The sequence below is a fragment of the Stenella coeruleoalba genome (assembly GCF_951394435.1).
Source record: "Stenella coeruleoalba genome assembly, chromosome: 20".
In the NCBI taxonomy this organism is placed as follows: Eukaryota; Metazoa; Chordata; class Mammalia; order Artiodactyla; family Delphinidae; genus Stenella; species Stenella coeruleoalba.
The window spans coordinates 25542310-25555185 of NC_137166.1; the positions used below are offsets into that span (position 1 = coordinate 25542310).

Below are 12876 nucleotides of genomic sequence, written 5' to 3' on the forward strand. Positions count from 1 at the left end.
TGGTTGTCCTGGAGTGTGTTATTTAATTTCCACTTATCTGTGAACTTTCCAATTTTCATCCTGTTATTGATTTCAAATTTTATATCATTGTGTACAGAGAAAATACTTGGTATGATTTCAAGTTTCTTTAATTTGCTAACATGTACTTTGTTGCTTAAAAGATGATCTCTCCTGGAGAATGGTCCATGTGATATATATCTATCACAAATCATGTACACACGTGCCCGCGCACACACACTCACATATATACACTTCAATACTGAGATGAATTATTTGCTAATTTCCTCATTACTCTCACTTTTTAGAGTAATGGTCAACGTATTCTAACTACCTTTCAGAAAATACTTAGGAGTTATCAATATAGGTAATATTTTCAAAGCAACAATGGCATATAATAGAAATTTTTGTTTATAGCCATGTTTTAACCACCAAAATCAGCATTGTCTTCAACATAGCCACTATGTTTTTTAACACTTCTGTTTTGTTCTAATTTTCAGAACTTAAAATTTGTGATTTTCCCCTGAGTCTCTGAATTTAGCCTGAAAGCTGGAATAATATTTCTTAGCTCTAAAAAACAATAATGTGCCCAAAGTTTTGCTTAGTCTGAACCAGAAAGTCATCTCTGGGCAGTAAGTGAAATGTCCACACTGGATAAAATGGAAATCAATTGAGCTTAGGTGTCATGTCATCATAGGTGATGGGGTGAGAGCAGAAGGACAATATGTAGAGAAGGGTTAATTTTCAACTTTTAGCCTCCTCAACAGAATCAGTAGACATGACACCTTCTCATGAGAAACAGTGGCTCATTGTAGCAGTTATCCTCAAATAAGGGGAAACATCAGAATCTCTACCAGAAGGACAGGAAATATCTGTTGAATCTCTGTCCTACTGCCCATTCTTGACAAACATAAATTTCCTATAAATTAGTTAGATAAACAATCCAAGAATCAGGATTTCTGAATTTTATCCATCTCTGACAACTTACATGGAATAGGAGACATAGGATTGTCACATTTTTCTAGTCTATGTTTCCTTCGAAGAGTTCTGTTGATGAAACTGATATGCAACTCCATGATATATTTCTCATGCCAACTTACCTCATGAAATTAAAATTTTTTAAATAAGAAGAATAAAATGATAGCTTAAATGTACTTTTTGTTAGTAAGAACCCACCTGACATGGTATGCACATGTGACAATCATATATTAGAAGGGATATAAAAATGGTAACATTTCCATGGAAATGACCAAAATGATAAAGAAAACACCAAGTATTTGAGGGTTTGAAGGAGGAAGCAGTGATGTTTAGATCTGAATGAGACCTGTGAGGTGGCACATGATAGATTTCATTAACGAGATACTTGAAAAGAGTTATTTTCTATTTACTAGTCCTTTAGCTTGATCCAACAAGACAAAACCAGTGATTGGAAGAAAAAAGACATCACTTCCAAAAATTTCCAAATGTCATCAAGAGTGGAACACAATATCTTACACAAGAGTGAGTTTCTATCATGTAAGTACTTCAAGCAAGAGACTGTTAAGTAAAAGATTTCTAAAGATGTTTTGGACTTACGTTCACAAGGTGTGTGCCATGGAAGAGGAGATACAGGTTACGTTAAACAGTGCTTCTGAAAAAGAAAAAAATAATCTGTCATTGAATATGATTGCAAGACACTAGGTTAAATGAAATTAGACTTTTTAAATTGTAGGACTTAACAGAGCACTTCAAATAATAATGTGCATTCCTAGACTATGAATGGGGAGGAGGGGGTGTGGATAAAAAAGAATAAAAGAAATGATGTATCTGAGATCTCAAGATGTTATTTTTGCCCTGTTATCGACCTTGCTCAAAACTATTTTAAAAACCATTGCTATGCAATGTATGCTAAAAGAATAAAAATAAATACAGATAAGTTATGGGAGATAATCACCATATTGGTATTTAATACAACATGAATGTCTAATATTTTATGAGTGCATGAGGTTATGCCAGAACCACAATATAATAACAAACAGCAGTAAATGTGGTGGCATTATCTACACATATTTACCCAGCTGGCAATGAATAAGTAACTGAGCATGAGGCAACCACTATGAGTCAATTTGAGAGACCCTGGGGTAACCCATTCATTTAACTAAGTCGGAATAATTTTAAAAGTAATGAATAATTTTTCTACCTCTAATGGGTCAGTTGATTTGTGCCAGCCCATGACCTGTTTGCCTTCAGATCTACTCCTTAATCTTTTTCTGCCGTTCTCTGGGTGACAGGGAAGCTGATTTCTGCAGACTCCCAGGTCAGGTGACTTTTGGCTGGGTTTAGCCAACAGGAGATGTTGGTGAGAGACTGGAGGGCAGGAAGGATAGAAGGTCTAGCGATTTCCCTTCTCCTTCTCTGCCTCAGGCTGGGTCTGTGTAGTATAAGAATTACCTTGGTGATTCTAGCCCTTCGGATCTGGTAACGGTGCCTTTTCCTTGGTTCATCCTGCCTAGGATGGCAGAGGTTTTTTGCTTTTGCTAATCTCTGGATTATACCAGAGTTTTCTTTTGGCTTCTTAGCAATGCTATCACCCATATGACAAATTCCCAGCACTTTATTTCCTGTGACTTATGTACTTTCAGTGGTTTCTGTTTTCCTGGTTGGACTCTGGTAAATATAATGGTTTTCTACATTACAGAAGCATTTTTTTAAATGTTAATGCATTATTATTTTCTCATAGGATTCCAAAGATGAAAAGGATCTTGGAGACTGCTTAGCCAAACAGTCAGACTGCAGTGTCTGATAAAGACAGGGAGAGAGCCAAATGGGTAGGGATGTGAAAAACTCTCACCCTTGCTTCAACAAGATCATTGTAACTATTTACCTGTTTACAGGTATTGCTTCTATATAATAAAAAAGGTGTTGCATTGATATAGTTGTAAACCCTAATATTGCAGAAAAGGCCCAGGTAAGGGGTGACTTTTATTTTGTTCAATTCACTACATCCTTTCAAATTCATCAATCTTTTATTGAGCAGATCCTGCTTTCCACCCCCAACCCCCAGCAAGTATCGAAAGGGACTCTACCTACACTGTTTTGCTTTATCTTCCCATCAACTCATTGAAGGTGGAGTATTATTCAGAAATTGAGATTGAGAAAGGTGAAATATCTTGCCTATATCTCTATAGTAAATAAGTATCCAAATCAGACCTAAACCCCAAATTAATGTCTTTCCACAACACAATCCTGTTTCCCTTGATGATTAAATGTTTATCTGATCTTAGAGGTACAAGAAGAGTTTTAGAGAGTAAAATGATGAGTTTAATTGTGGGGATGGGAAATAAAAGCAAGTGAATGTGCCTTTCAGCAAGAACTTAATCTAATGCCTGATCTAACCGTGATATAGTAATTTTTGCCAACTGTTGTTTTTGTTTAAACAGTGTCTTATAAAATATTCCATTCCCAAGGTACAGGATGAATATTAGCATCTATAAACTTTCCCCTAGCCTACCACTTAGAACACACCTTTATCACAAATTATTCCACCCAAGATCCTCAATTAATATTAATATTATAACCCCCATCATCATCCTCTCCAAAATAATTCAGTGTACAAACTTTGTCTAATGAGGGAAAGAATAGAAAAAAATCTTTAACAGATTCGCATATGAGAGGGAAAAACCAATTAAAGATTATCTCTGAACCAGGACCGCCAATATGAGATGAGATGCATAACTAATCAGCCCAAGAAGTACAACACGTGAAGTGAGGAAAGTGTCATTGTGAGAAATGTAACAACAGTCTGATGTGCATAATTCACTTTTCCCATGGAGCCCTTGCCCATCTGCTGTGACTTAGCTGAATATCAGAAGATGCAAGGAGGCCATCACTCATTAACTCACTCAGCTCCTTCAGGACCTGGCTTTGCCTTCATTTTGTTTTTATTCTTGCACTAAAGACTTGGAAACCATTAATATTACTCTATGGGTTTCTGAACTTTCCAGGCTAGGATCTAATCAGATTCTCTTCTAAAGGGAGCAGAGGTCTGAAGTTCTTTATACACAAAGCAAAGAGTATCTAACATTTGTTAAAGCTCCAAAGAACTACCTTCTCCCCGGCTATGATGGATTAAAACCATGAAAACACAGTCCTAATTCTAATGTTCTTGGAAACAACCCTCCCATGCTTTATTTTTCCTATGTCTGCCTGGGCTCAGGCAGGTTTTTGACACTAAGCACTCCCAGTCAGGCTTTGGAATCACTGCTTGAAAGAATTTCTCAACTTTAAGACACACATGGAATGAGTAGATGATTTTAAGCTAATCCTGCATGATATGAGTTATTTATTTTAAAGATGTTGATCAAATGATGCTTTGATTTGAAATGCCCTTAATTATTCCTTAGTATTTTAGGAGTAGTGTTGTTTTTCTCTCATTCAGTCATGGATTCATTTGACAAATATATAATGAATAGCTTTCTATGTCAGGCCCTGGCATAGGCATTAGGGATTCAGTAAACAGTAGGACCTAGTTCCTTTCTTTAATACTTTAAGTTCTGGTAGGTGCTTAGTACTGGCATTAATATCATAGTAAGAATGTTCATTATTCTGGTGCATTATCTTCCCCTTTCAGGATGTCCTTCTTTCTAAACCTCTACATCCTGAGTCCTGTTTCCATTCCTTAAGCTCTGTAGCTCTATCTAAACTAAATTCCATCAGAATGGTGACTGTGTCTGATTTTGCTCACTAGCTGTTTATCCCCAATCCCTATAGTGCCTGTCACATAGGAGGCACTCAACAAACATTTAAATTATTTATTTACTGAAAAAACTCTGTTTTATCAAGCCAAATGATATCCTATTTCTCTGAACTTTGTTCCACTCAGACAAACCACTGGTATTAGATGCTTCTAAAAATGAACAAAATTTTTAGAAACTAGTTGAGCTTATAAAATATACAGTTTACAAGCAGAGATATGTCTTAACCATGTTGGTGATCCCTTCAGTCTTAAACCCATACAGTTAGCAATCCCCACACTTTGTTTGACAGAAAGATTTTCAGTTGGCCAGTGTAAAATCAAATGGCACTAAAACTACTGTGAACTAAATGCCTTTTTAGTACTATTTTTTCTTTTGTTAAAAATTAAAGACAATATACAAATATGGAATATTTGAGTATCAGGATTATTCTCTGTCTGTTATACATCTGTATAGAAAAGGCTTGATTTGAACATTACTCTTTCTTTGCAGTTTTCAAAATAACTATTTTTGTTAAAAATTAAATTTTAAAAGTGTACATTTGGGGAAATGATGAATATATAAAACTTTGTAACTATCAGCCAGACCAAATTATAGAATACTTCCATCAACCCAGGAAGTCTTCCCTCCAAATATCCCAAAGATGGAGTCACTCTTCTATTCTAATACTTCATATAAATGAAGTCATACAGGAGTATCAGACAGGTAAATTGAAAAAGATATGTTAACATTACTCTCTTAACATTTTATTAACAATTTAGAGCTTTATATCCAATGGATATTAATCAGTGGACCCAGTTTGCACGTTTTTTTGGTAGAAATGTTAGAGTGCACAAAATTATTTTTTTCTCCATTACCATTCTGACTAACCTATTTAAAAATTTTAAATAAAAACAAAAATCAATACTGGTCTTGAAAACAGAATAAATATACTTTTAAAATGAAGGAATGGAAGAGTATAAGACAGCCTCTAAATATCTTTGGGTAAAAAGTGGATTTAGCATTATATCTGGAAATATAAAACTTATTTCTTTTCATTAGGGAGTCTTACTTAAAACTAGGATTGTTGGGCAGAGTACAACCCTGTGAGATCCAACAGGACAATGGACAAATGTTATGACTTAGGTATAATTTCCAAAAGCATTAAAAAGTCTTTAGGAACTACTAGTAGTATGCAGAAATTCTGCAGCTTGAAGGGTTATATTTAAATATGTCTACCAAGATTCTTAAGAATGTAAGCTTACCTGCAGTTGGAAGGCTGCAAGTTTTGCTTTCCTGCCAGAAATCTTAATCAACTGATACTGTTGACATCGTCCAAAAACAATAAGCAAGATTAGTGGAAGTTACACATTCTACTCATTATTGCTTTGCTGAAGAGTCACTCAACTGAGAGAACAATATTATAGGACTTATTTACACTGATGTGAATCATTTCGTCCATAAACAAATGAGTAATGACCTGTTAGTCCAAGAGATTAAAAGCTAAGCAGATGTTTCACAAGAACAAAAATTAGTCTAGGGGAGGAAACAGAAAGCAAATTCATGTTAGCCATTGGCTTTCAAAACTGAACGATGTTAGACCACTTGAGTTTGTTGAGTGGGACAAGGGAACGCAATTGCTATTTTTGCTAAGGACCATTTATAAAGAAGTTTCAAAGTTCCTTTTTAAAAAATTACTTGCTTTTTAAACAAGGAAGCAGCTACTAAGAAAATGGGTCCTCAAACAGCTCACCTCCAACTCTGTAAAAGACTGCCAAACATCTCTTGTGCATTGAAATTTATGGCTCAGGGATTGATTTCACTGGACTTTACACAAATCTTTGATCCATGGACCCATTTTAGTAGGTAATGCTATATCCTGTAACTCTATTTATCCTATTAGTCAGTGAAGGGGAGAGGAAATGTTACCAGGATGTCAGAAAAAGATGAATAACTGGAAAGTGGAAGTTCAGAGAGATCAAGAAAGTCAATCTGGCAGCAGTAACGTGATTAGAGTAGATGACTCAAAAGGGACCTAATGCTGGTGATTTTAAATGTACTTATTTACAAAACAGAAATAGATTCATAGACATAGAAAACAAACTTATGGTTACCAAAGGGGATAATGGCGGGTGGGGGATAAATTAGGAGTTTGAGATTAACATATACACACAATATATGAAATAGATAAACAGGAATGACCTACTACATTGTGCAGGGAACCATACTCAATATCTTATAATAACCTATAATGGAAAAGAATCTGGAAAAGAATAAATATATATATATATATATATATATATATATATATATATACATACACACACACACACACACACATATGTGTGTGTGTATATGTACACATTAACTGAATCACTTTGCTGTACACTTGAAACTAACACACTGTAAATTAACTATACTTCAATTAAAAAATGAAAAAAAAGTCAAGCTGGTAGTAATAATGTGATTAGAGTAGATGATTCAAAAGGAACCTAATATTGGTGATTTTGTGCTTACTATCTCATGAAAAGGACTTTACAGCTTTGTAATAAGATGCCCTGATTCTGGACCTCTGAGCCTGCAAGGATGCAGTGACTTTCCTATTTAGGACCCTGTTACATGTCAGATAGCCACTTAGGTCAAGAATATTGCTGGTTCTGGGCTGAGGTGAAGATCAAATGCAATGATGATGTTTAATCTTGGAATCTCACATGCTTATATTTTTAGAGAAAGATAGCTAGTCTTTAATTAACACTAAATCTTGATAATACAGCATTCTTTTTTCAATTTGCATGATCATCATGCACATTAGTTAAATATTACAATCTTGATTTTGCAGTTATGAAATTTAAGGTGCAGAGAGTTTAACAAAATTACTGAAGTATAAGTAACTGGCTTCAAATTCAGGGGTAAAAATTTAAGTAGGTTTGAGTTTAATCCAGTGTTTTTTCCAAAAATCTAGTATTAAAGGACTTATACATGGTCAGTCTCGATGTAAATCAAATGGGAAGCTTTTCAAATCATACATATTAAAACTCCACCCCTATGACACCCATGTGCTATTATAAATATGCCACATTCTAAAATGTTTTATTTTTCATTAAAGTTGTGCTGGCTTAGTGTTCAACATGTTTCAGACCTAGGCAAACTGTTTGAAAATCACCTAACTATGCAAACTAGTACAATCACTGGAATGGCCCAATTAAGAACATACTATTCTTCTCAATGTAATTTAACTATGCATGAATATTAGAAAATTTTGAATGCATCTGCTAATATGCTGATTATATAATCAATGATACTGATCATGTAGTAGGATAAATTGCCATTGACTTTGAACTGCTTTCAAATTCCCCAAACATAAATTACCATAAATTTTTCATTTGAATTTTGTTTCTAGAAAAAGCAACAGAGACTATCATTTTGTCTATGTAGTTATTTGTAATTCATTGACTACAATTAGTGTTCTTAATATATCAGATGAAGTCTTTCAGCTGAAAATTTTCCATAAAAAATATCTAGAGCAGACTTACTGTGTCCTACTACACATTATGTGCATATCCCACACCTGACACATACCCTCATTCCTCACCATTTCTGTCCTAATAAGTTCTCTGTTACTTGTACTACCATGCTCAAGCATCACATCCTTAAAAAATATCTTTCCTGCAACTACAGGTCATGGTACACAATCTGTGTGTGACACATTTTCATGGAAAGAAGGAAGGAAAGAGAAAGATATAGTATTAAGAACATCAATTCTACTGCTAGTAATAATAGCAGCTAACATTTATTGATACTTATTCCATTAAGCACTTTATATACAGTAATGCTGTCAGTGACCCCCAATCAAACCACCAGGAACATTGCCTGTGGCTGAAAAAGTCAGTTTATTACTCATAGCAAAGGAGAATGCACAGCATGGGAAACAATAGGATAGCTCAGTGAAAGCATGTTAAAAAGGACTTATTATAGGATTTATGCTCTGGTTGAGCTGGGGCGGGTCCAAAGAAGTGGGGACACCTACTGGTTTGGGTGATGTCAGAAAGCAGGAATCATTCTATAATTGTATATCTCATTAAATCTTATTTGCAGGGCAGGTGAACTAAAGAAAAGCTAATGCTGTTTTTGGTAAAACAGCAGTAGCCATTCATACCACCTAGGAGAAAGGGTTATTTGGGGTATATTGTGCCTTGGACAAATAGTCATAATTGGTCAGTTTTTAGACGTGACTGTGGAGCGGTCTTTTGTTTTGATCCATCACGACCACAGAGCGGCATTCTGATGTTGATATTCTATGTAACTGCTTATGTTCAACAGTGCCTGGCAGTGAGTGCGGGAACAGCATGTAGTAACACAAAAGCCTAGCTGATAGTCGCGGGCTAGCTCCAGATGTCAGGGACTGCTTTTCTCTTTCTTAATACCTATGCTAGGCCATTCATTTCATCAATAATTCAATCAGTTTTATGCTATTACCATCTCCATTCTATCGATGAGATAAATGAAAGTCAGATGGGTTATGTAACTTGCTCAAGGACACAGTGACAGTAATAGGACCCATTAGTTGAACATTAGGCTGTCTGCTTCCCTGATTCCAGAGGCCAAACCATTAATCCTACACTAAACACTCCATTAATAGACATGAGAGAATTATTCTATTTTTCTCCCTTTGAGTCAAATTATTACCCTAAGAGCTACAAACATTAAAAATGTTTCTAGTCTCAACCCAGTGATATTGCCCAAACATTTCAAATGTATTCCTTCCCTCTTCCCTCACAATTCACAATGTTTTGGCTGGTAAAGTGGCCAGTTTGCTCTGTTGAGTCACTAGGTCTACTCACTCAAAGCATATTATTCTCATGCCTTCAGCTGAAATACAGAAACCATATAAATGTTTACAGGCTGAGCCACCTAAACCCATGAATAGGTAAAGCTTCTTATTTTTTTAACCCAAGGAGATGAGCAGCAAAGCTTTCTTGAATAATCCCTGAAACAACCTCTGAGATCGCTTCAGGATTCATGTGGCTCACAATCCCAGTCATAGCAGCCCCGTAAAGCTCAGCAACACGATGGGACTCTCATGACTCCCTTTGATGCAGACTCGTATTCAGCTCTATGTTCTACTGTGAGTTCAGGCAATCTGGGAAGAACTCAGAATCGTGTAACTGCACATTTCACACTTTTAAGACAAAAGGGAGTTGATAGCTTGACCCAAAATTTGTTTGATTTATTTTTATGTTGATAGATATGTAACATTTTGATAGTTACAATTATATAATGTGATAATCATGTTGCAGAAGGTCTATATAACGTTAGAGATAAACTACCAGTTTTACAACAACAACTACAAATTCTTTAACACTCCTCTCAATGAGAGATGCGGTAAGGCCCCTCTCTTTGAATTTGGACAGGTTTGTGACTGCTTCGGCCATTAAAATATGGCAGAAGTGACACAAGGTGACCTCTGAGGTTACATTATAAAGGCCATGCAGCTTCTGTCTTGTTTGTTGGAAAACTCATTCTTGAAGCCCTAAGCCCCCGTATGGGAAGTCCAGTGAGTCGTGAGTTGGAGATTGCCCAGACCGACAGATGAGCCATCCCTTCAGAGGAACCAGTCCTGTGAATGAAGCTGTCTTGGGCCCTCCGGACCATTTACCATGATAATACCACTGCGAGATATCTTACAACACCATGTAGGATAGAAGAATCACCTAACTGAGCCCTGCTCAGATTTCTAACCCTAAAATCATGACATACAATAAAATAGTTATTGTTTTGTCATAGTTTCACACACGGAAGTAGATAACTGGAACAATTTACCTCTAAAGAACTGAAGATTGCAAGGAATTTCACATGGCTGGAGAAATGGCTAAAAAAAAGAGACCTGTCTTTCTAGCAAACTCAATTCACCATGAACATTATGTGATTTTTTTTCCCCCCAAAGTATTGAAATCTGGATATGGTTGGGAGGCAGACAAATATTCAAATATTCCTTTAAATTATCTGGTATAAAACACACAAACTATTATTTAACTATTCATTCACTCAATCAGTGAACCACTCTTCACCACAGAGAATAAATTTTGACTTGGATTTTACTTGGTGGAAGGTTTAAGCAGGAATTATTAGGGATACATTAGGTTCCTAGATGTAATCCCTACAGTAGTAAGACACAAATACATACTCTTTCTCCTCAAGGATTTTTTACTTTAGAGAAAAAAATACACATTTTAAAAAAAATTCTGGTATTTTTGTGACATATTTCCAGTCCTTATTTTCTAACCTGTCCAGTCATCTATTTCAATTTCTTGATTCAAATATCAGCATGGAAACACATTTTAGTATGATGGGTAGTCTAAGGAATGATGAACATAACAAAGTGATTTAAGTTAGTAAGAAGTGATTTTGATGTTAATACACACAAAGATACTTAATTTAAGAGAAATGTTACTTAATAAATATTGAATCGCCTAATTTAAAATATAATAAGTAACAAAGGTTTGTATCAGTAGATGTCATATTGAATCCATATTTTCATTTCATACACTTTTTGTCAAGTGTGTCTAGTATCTTGGTAATTAAAACCCTGCAAAAAAAAAAAAAAAAACCCTGCAAACTCTATTTGTCAGTGTTCACTAAATGAGTGCATTGGAAATCGTGATTGACCTCATTTTTGAAGTTCAGGTTGTAAAAAATATATTAGGAGATAGGTCCTGAAAAAGCATAACTTTATATCTGACTACTAGTTACTAAAAATGTACAGTCTCTTATAAAATTATAATATTCTATCATAAATAATCAAGATTTTTATTGAATAGTTTTATAATCATTCCTATGGTTAAAATATAGGGGTAAATAATAAATGAAGTATTTAGAGACCCGTGAGGAAACTGCAAATATAGCAGGACTAATGCTGAAACAAAAGGACAATTGGACTACTAAGAAGGCCAGGGGAGGAACTGAAAGATATCCTCACACAATTCATTGATAAATTCTCCAAGATTCATAAAGGGGGACATGTAGAGAACTCTGTAGCTACATATACTTATACATTGATGCTGTGGACAGTCATTCACATAGACCAGATCTTTTCCCACAGGTGGCCCTTAAAATGATTTTAGGTAGTAAGATAGCAAAATATAAAATAAAATAAATCCCATATTGAGAAAGCCATTTTCCTTTTAATCCATCTTTCACTCCTTTTGAATACACTGACTCAGTTTGGTGCTGGTATGTCCTGAACACCATTCTAAAACTTGCTTCATCTAATAAAGAGTAGGTTTATGGCACAAAGCCTTCACAAAATAATACTATCTTATTAAAATGTAATTGCATAGCTTTTTTGTATTTGTTTTTATATTTACCTTATTTTTTTTCAAATGGCAGCAAAGTAATACACTCGTAGTAATAGATAAATAGTCTTTCCAAAATGCTGAAAGGTACACAGGAAGATTTAATGAGGTATATGTGGTCACTGCCTGAGCTTTCTGTTCCGAATGAAGACATGTACCTATAAAGTCTGAATCTGACTGTACAACCAAATCCACCCGAAATTTTGTAGTCTATAAATTTGGTTGTCTAGATACTAATCCTCACTGCTTTACTGCTACTCCCTTGTCAGAGTTACTATCATCTCTCACCACAATTAAATAGCAAGAGCTTCTAATTCATCTGCCAGTTCCTACCTCTTCCCCTATCTGTACTCCATTCTCAAAACAGCATCCAAAGTGTCCCATGACAAATGCTATCAGGTTTCGCAGCTTCTCTGTACAGAATCCTCCAATGTCTCCCTATTTTACTCAGTTTGAAAGTCCATCTATTTGCAATGTCCTATTAAGGTCCGGCTGCTGGTTATTTACTTGACCTCATCTATTACAAATCTCATCTTGCTTCCACCCACTGGCAAAAAGTATTCCTAAAAACATTATGTCTCCAAGATGGTTGACACTAATACAAATATTTTTAGTTAAACTAGATTCTGCTAATAATTTTATTAGATGTAGTTATTTCATTTTTAATTTCTGAGATAACTATACAATTCCTTAAATACTTAACGTTTTCTGCAGTTTGAATGAATAATTTCTGATCTTTAAAATATTAGTACAGTCTTTAAAAATATTAACCATTTATATGTCCCATTATTCACCAGTTCTCAAATTCCAGGCGT

At 35.0% G+C, this 12876-nt stretch overlaps 1 protein-coding gene across 6 annotated transcripts in view; it reads right to left on the reverse strand.

Moving 5' to 3' along the window:
* LOC307178258 (uncharacterized protein) overlaps positions 1-12876 on the reverse strand; it is a 1492981-nt gene that overhangs the window by 524320 nt on the left and 955785 nt on the right. For all 6 annotated transcript variants that reach the window (XR_013825157.1, XR_013825158.1, XR_013825159.1 and 3 more), the window contains one exon: positions 1573-1627. The gene's annotated coding sequence lies outside the window, so the exon portion shown is untranslated. The remainder of the gene's footprint in view (positions 1-1572; positions 1628-12876) is intronic.